The sequence below is a fragment of the Leptonychotes weddellii genome, chromosome X (assembly GCF_054177405.1).
Source record: "Leptonychotes weddellii isolate Sample4059 chromosome X, ASM5417740v2, whole genome shotgun sequence".
In the NCBI taxonomy this organism is placed as follows: Eukaryota; Metazoa; Chordata; class Mammalia; order Carnivora; family Phocidae; genus Leptonychotes; species Leptonychotes weddellii.
The window spans coordinates 16,100,662-16,108,463 of NC_138385.1; positions in this window are offsets into that span (position 1 = coordinate 16,100,662).

The window sequence follows — 7,802 nt, forward strand, 5'->3', positions numbered from 1 at the left end:
CACAGCATGTTTATGGCCACGAAGTTTCTACTCGGCTTAAAATCTTTGAGTGAGGCTTCTTTTTCCATAACAAATATATATTCCTCGGGTCGCTTTCCGGGTCCTTCGGAAACTACCCATACATTATTTGCCTTCCGTGGTGTCAGCTGGCCATCCTAGCCAGCCCATGCCTGCTCACCATCCTATGGAAACCTGGCAACTAGTGTTCTCTTTTCTTGCCTTCATTCACCCAGTTTCTGTTTCTTCATTTGTCTATTTTTTAAGATTTTATTTATTTATTTGACAGAGCGAGAGAGCACAAGCAGGGGGAGTGGCAGAGGGAGAGGGAGAAGCAGGCTCTTCGCTGAGCAGGGAGTCTGACATGGGGCTCGATCCCAGAACCCCGGGATCATGACCTGAGCCGAAGGCAGATGCTTAACCATCTGAGCCACCCAGGGGCCCCTCTTCATTCATTTTTTAAGGGCCTGCTCTACTTGCTCCTCTTTGAAAGCTCTGGTGACAGCTCCAGGCCTGAGTGACATTCTCCCCTTAGAATTCTCCCTGCATTTGTCGTTCATGGTCCTGAAGTTTACTCTTTTTTTTTTCTTTTTCTTTTTATTAACATATACTGTATTATTTGTTTCAGAGGTACAGGTCTGTGATTCATCAATCTTACACAATTCACAGTGCTCACCATAGCACATACCCTCCCCAGTGTCCATCACCAAGCCACCCCATCCCTCCCACCCACCTCCACTCCAGCAACCCTCAGTTTGTTTCCTGAGATTAAGAGTCTCTTATGGTTTGTCTCCCTCTCTGGTTTTGTCTTGTTTCATTTTTCCTTCCCTTCGCCTATGATCCTCTATCTTGTTTCTCAAATTCCTCATATCAGTGAGATCATATGATATTTGTCTTTCTCTGATTGACTTATTTTGCTCAACATAATACCCTCTAGTTCCATCCATGTCGTTGCAAGTGGCAGGATTTCATTTTTTTTGATGGCTGCATAATATTGCATTGTATATATGTACCACGTCTTCTTTATCCATTCATCTGTTGATGGACATCTAGGCTCTTTCCATAGTTTGGCTATTGTGGACATTGCTGCTGTAAACACTGGGGTGCAGGTGCCCCTTCGGATCACTACATTTGTATCTTTGGGGTAAATACCCAGTAGTACAATTGCTGGGTCATAGGGTAGCTCCTGAAGTTTACTCTTAAGTGTCTACATTGTTGGCTTTTCTTTCACATTATGTTGTTCTTGCCTCCCCAACTCGAGAGGCTTCCTCAGTGCAGAGGCGGTGTCTTTCACCTCTTCGGATTCCCCAGAAGCTTGGGACACAAGTCTGTGCATACAGTTGGTGTACAATAAATGTTTGTTGGTTGATTGGTATTCTCACACATGAACATTTTTAAAGGCCTCATTCACTTGAATTTTAGGGCATGATGAAAAATATTTGTTAAATGGATAAAGTGAACAGCAGATATGGGGTTTTTGTTTATTTTTTGCCCCTCGCCTTCCCCATCCATGGCCAGCCAACATCTAGGGCGGTGCCTGGGTCATATTAGATGCCTGATAAATATGTGTCAAATGAATTTTCAGCAAAATCACCCTGCATGTAATTAAATGCCATCAGTCTTATGACTCATTTTGTATTTCATTCATCTCAAGTGCTTGAGCATTATAACTTGAATTGCCAAATATGTTACATTCCCATTGACTTCAAGTTCAAATCCAGTTCATGAATGAAGAGCTTTTAATGGCACTGGACTTATGTCCCATGAACACAAGGAAGCAATTAACCAGTGTTGTTTAATAATAACTGCGTCTAGAATCCAGGTTTTAAGGTGTATTTATATTAAATTGGATTTGTTTAAACTCTTTAAATGGCATTTATTAGCAAGTTCTAATAATTTAGTATATTATTGAAAAGAGCCATACCTTTTATAAAAAAAAAAAAAAAAAATCAACTTCAACAGGCGTAGCCAGTCACATATATTGCTAAAGTTATGGTCAAAAGAGACACTGTGGCACTTTTTTTCCTGTGACTCAATGTATAAACTGAGGTGTGTGTGTGGGGGGGGGTTCTCTTAATTGCCTTATGAAATGGAATAACTTGGCTTACCTGTTTTTTGTAGAAGGTATATTAAATGTATTACCCTAGGAGTAGTGTGGGGAAAAAATGCAATGAAGCTCTAAAAAAAAAAAAAACTTAATGAAAATGTTCTGCACATAGGCAAAATAGCCTTATTTGTACAGCCTTTTCTTTGGGACAGGAAAACCCATTTTCCCTAGGACTCCTATGAAGTCCATCCGTGCTGTTCAACATTTCTCCGGTGCCTTAAAGGGCGTGTATTGGTAGACTGCGAACCAAAACACGTGAGGGAGATAGAACTTGAAGCAAACTCGAAAACTTGAAAGCTTTTCAACCTTGTCAGCTTGCCAACTCAAAATAAATGGTCACAAGAAATTCCGAGCTAATACAGATGTAAGGGAAGCTTAAAATGGAAGGAAAGCAAAACATTGTTTTCATTCTCGAGAATTCTTATAGATGAGCATTAGCGAACAGTCAAAACGAACCGTTATTTTCCAGGAAGAATATGTAGGCAGTGTTTCTTCCTATGGCTCCAAGGGAAATCACCACCCCCACTCCCAGCTCAGTTTCATCACACTGATTATTGGGCAAAAACATTCCAAAGATTAACCTACTCTTTGAAGATACAGACAGAAATCATTTGGGTGTCCCGTATTTTTACTTTAAACCCAGGATGAGATCTCACTGCAACCAAATGAGCAGGAATAGACCATTCCTTATGACAACTGAATGCTCCATATATCAAGAATCCCAGGTATTAACAGTCCAATTTGAAAGCCAGAATTGCGAGAAAATACTCAACTTTATAGGGCCAATTGATTTGAAACTGACAGAGGTGGCCAAAGTTCAGCCAGCCTAGAGGGTGTTCAACTGACAAAACTTGCCAGAAAGGTAAATAGAAGGGTTAATATTAAATTCCCTTTTACTCTTTGACCTCTCAAAATAGGAATCCTGGGGAATGCTGCATGGCTCTAACTTCCCACGAGATTGAGCCAGCAAAACTAAGTAAGATGTGATCTCTACCTTCAAGGAAGGTACAGTCTAGTAAGGGAGAAAAGTTAAGGGTCTATAATGAGGAAGAATGTTTACAAATGCACTATGTACCCTAAGACAGACACAGTATCGTGATATGGTTAAGAGGGGACTCTGGACTCAGGCTGCCTGGGTTTGAACCATGGTTTGATCATCTACGAGCTACACGAAGTTGTACAAGTTAAATGAATTAATCTTCCTCTACCTCTCTTTCCCCCATCTGTAAAATGGGACAGTAGTAACCCCCCCCCCCCGCCAAGAGGAATCGGGGAGCAGTACGAATTGGTGTAATTTTGAGGTCTTCTTTTTGGGGTTGCATTTTGATGCAGTAGTATTTGAGTGTGTGCTTAAGAGTGTTCTCAAGTCATGGGGCTTGGTGTCCCATTCATGGTGAATTAGCCTATGCAGAATTTGGAAGACCTAGCATCTGCCTCCAGCCCTTCATAAACTCTCACAATCATTTCACTTCCTGGTGCCTTAGGTTTCTTCTCTAGTTAAATGAGCATAAGAAGTTTCATGACAGCAGGGACCTTATCTTATCTTGTTCAACATCTAGAACAGTGCCTGGCTCATAGTAGGTGCTGGCTAAATGTTGGTGCAGCTCAACTTGGGGAAATGAAGATGTTGATACAACAGACGTGAATGTAATTTTGAGAAGGAATCATAAGTACTGCGCAAAAATGACTGGCTTTCCGTGTGTAAGGTTCCCAGAGAGATAAGAGATAAGAAATGATCTCTTCCAGGATCTAAGCATGAGATTTCGAAGCAGGAGATCTTGCCTCAAGTCATGGCTCCACCACTTAAGGCTTTGTAATTCTAGATAAATTACTTAACCTCTTTGGGCTTCATTTCTTCATTGGCATTTTTGGGCGATCACCCAGGCTTTTGAGTGTTCTTTAGAGCTCCAAAGATCAAGGAAATAAAAGCACTCATGAACTAGCGAATACTATGCAAGTACAAATGTACTAAGAAATGGTAGCTCTCCATGCTCTACATTAGAGGACGATAAATCATAAAAAGCAAAATTGTATTCCTGTTACTCGAGCTTAAGGTAGTGAAGATAAAGCCGTATTGTCTCCCAAAGTTGATCTTCTTTAAAATGCAGGGGAAAATGGCGTGCTCCCTGTCTTGTATACACAGCCAGACGAGCAGAGCAACTTGAGAGGACTGCTCTCCCTCGGCACACCAGCTCCCTTTAGCTGCCGCACCTCACTTCTTCTGAGCCAGCTCCAAAAGCTGTTCCAAGTCTGCAGGAAGACATGTGCTGGCTAGGACTGTTTTTGAGAATTAGCCAGGGTCCCATCAGAGGTTGCAGGACAATTTCAAAAAAGAAAATTCTTTCTCCCATTGCCCCATCTTACATAAAATGCATGGCCAGAGTCCAGCACCTGTTTGCATGTTTCTTTTCCAAAAGTTCAAAATTCAAATGTATTATTTATTGTCTGTTTCTATACTTGATGGACCTCTGCAGAAAAATCTTTCTCCAGACCCTCAGACCCTCACTGTTTATGTTCTGAGCAAATCATTCATAAATATATATATATATATTCCTTTTTGGTTATTTTTCATTCACATGAATCTTCTATTTGTGTTTTTGCAGTTGAGATGAAACTCAATATCTGATACTCAGAGCTTACTTTTATTTAGCAAATCCGTTATTTCAGTACGTGTCTGTGGCAGAATGCCAATAAATTAAACTTTTATCGATTCCCTCGGCCGAGTCGCTAAAAATTGTTGCTGGTTGACGCTGGGTTAAATTGCAAGCTGCCCAGTATTCACATGTGTTCAGACAGCCTATGTAATTTAGTTGTAGGACTAAATATGAATATATTTTTAAATATAAACTTACAAACCTGCAGAATGTTCTCTTTCAGAGTATTTTCCATACTACACTAAGTCAACTACAGTATGGAAACTAATTTGCTCTTGAAATTCCACTTAGGAACACTATGTAGAATTTGTGTCTAGGGAGAATCTAAAAAAGAAAGCTTGGGGTAGCCAGTTGTATCACTTGTGAGGCTTTTTTTTGGGGGGGGTGTAATGTTTCTTTAGACTTCTTTTTAATATATGTAATCCACATACTATCCAATTCACCCATTGAAGTGTATGATTTTGTGAATGTGTTTGAGTATATTAAAAAATGGTGCAACTATCACTATCTACTCCAGAATATTTTCATCACTCCCCAAGGAGACCCTGGACCCATGAAACAATTACTTCCCTTTCTCCTCTCCCCAGAGTCCTTACAACCACTCATTTGCTTTCTGACTCTGTGGATTTGCCCATTGTGGATATTTCATATAAATGGAACCATATACTATGTGGCCTTGGTGACTGGCTTCTTCCACTTAGCATAATGTTTTCAAGGTTCATCCACATTGTAGCACGTAGCCGTACTTTGTTCCTTTTACTGATGGAATCATATTCCATTTTGTAGGTATATCACCTTTTGTGTACCCATTCATCTGTTAGTGGACACTTGGGTCATTTCTACCTCTTGGCTATCATGACTAGTGAACATGAGTGTCTACATAGCTCTTCGAACCCCTCCTTTCAGTTGCTTGGGGTATATACCTAGGCACAGTGCAAGGTCATGTGGTGACTGCCACAGCAGCTGTGCTATTTTACATTCCCACCAGCAACGATGGTTCCGATTTCTCCGGTTTTTACTATAGCCATCCTAATGCTGGTGAAGCAGTATCGCATTGTGATTTTCATTTACATTTCCCCATCTGGCTATTTTTTTTAAAAAAATATGGTAAATATTTTCCTAGAGGTCATTTGCCTGACAACCTTAACCCTCTAGAACATGATCCTGCATGGAACATATTGCAAAAGGGCCCCCAAACCAGAAAGCCTTGCACTTTGCCCCCAGGCCCATCATTCAGTGAGTAACTAACTCTTATTCAACATTCATGATTGGCTGTTACGTTTTCCAGAAGGGAGCTGGACAATCCACTATGGCAGATACTGTGGCAGAAAGACAAGTGACAGTAGAAGTGACCACTAACAATGTGCCACCAAAGGAGGGAAACTATAATACTTTCTAGGACATTTATGACCCCAAGTCTTTCATTAGAGGTCAAAAGATGTTCAGTATTTTGTAAGAAGGCAAAGCTACCTATAATACATTTTAAAAAGGGTTCCATGAAGGATGATTCAGAGAAACACTTGTTTGCCCTTGGATGGATAAGCTTGCCTGAATTTTCTAGATATTTAATTTCCCGGTGATACCTAAACAATTAGGTGATACTGAGTTTCATCTCGACTGCAAAAAGACAAATAGAAGATTCAGATTCTGTAGGGTTGTTAAAGATCTCGTTAAAAAATTTAAATGAAATGTCTTCAAGAACTTGAATTCTACTTTTTTGATGAAGTTGACCATGGGTTGATTTGACTGATACTCAGAGCTTACTTTTATTTTAGCAAATCCCTGTTATTTCAGTACGTGTCCGTGGCATAATGCCAATAAATTAACCTTTTATCGATTCTCCCGGCTGAGTTGCTAAAAATTGTTGCTGGTTGACGCTGGGTTAAACTGCAAGCCTTAAAGCTGCCCAGTATTTAACGTATGACTGAACAGTGCTTTCTGTCTCACTTATTTGTATATGCTGAAACCTCCTCCTGAGTTGTTTCAGTATCCCTTTACAGAGACTAAGAACTAATAGGGCATACACAGAAAGAAAAAAAAAACCAGGGGCACCTGAGTGGCTCAGTGGGTTGTCTGCCTTCGGCTCAGGTCATGATCTCGGGGTCCTGGATCGAGCCCCGTGTCAGGCTCCCTGCTCGGCGGAGAGTCTGCTTCTACCCCTCCATCCTGCTTGTGCTCTCTCACTATCTCTGTCTCGCTCAAATAAATAAAATACTAAAAAAAAAAAAAAAAAGAAAGAAAGAAAAAGAACCCAGCATCTTTTCAGAGGATTTTTTTTTTTCTTTATCTGAAGCCCATTTTACATTTTACATCCTCTCCCCTACCTCATCTGCAGTGGGTGTCTGGCGAGTTACGTCATGACCATTTGATGTGATCATCAACAATTACATTTCAAATACACATGCAGCAGGACCTCTAAGAGCAACTTAAATTTTCTTAGCAATTCGTCTTCTGGATTTTGAGAGCAGATAAGCAAGCCTTCGATCAGACCATAGCAAAGCCAGGTTAATGACAGGTCTTTGATAGCCTCTAGAACCTGAGGGGCTGTCCTGTCCAGCTCTGGCATTTTCTGTGCGATGAACCCCCAAATGAATTTCTGCCCCCAAACAGAATGAAACCATCGTTTCTCCTTTTTAATTGGGCTTGTATTTCTTTTTCTTTTAAGATTTATTTATTTATTTGAGAGAGAGAGAGCTTGTGAGCGAACCAGCAAGGGGAGGGGTAGAGGGAGAGAGAGAGAATCCTTGAGCAGACTTCCCGCTGAGCGCAGAGACCCACGCGGGGCTGGACGCGGGGCTCAATCCCAGGACCCTGAGACCATGAACTGAGCTGAAACCAAGAGTCCACTGCTGAACCCACTGAGCCTCCCAGGCACCCCAGCTGGGCTTGTATTTCAGCAGTAAATCTATATGGCTGCCTCCTTTTACTCTACACTGGGAAATGCTCTTTTTATTCACAATGGCCGACTGTACTATGTTGCACTGTCAATATCTAGCTGCTTCCTGTTTTAAATAGGATATGGTACTTCTTTTCCAAATCTGAAG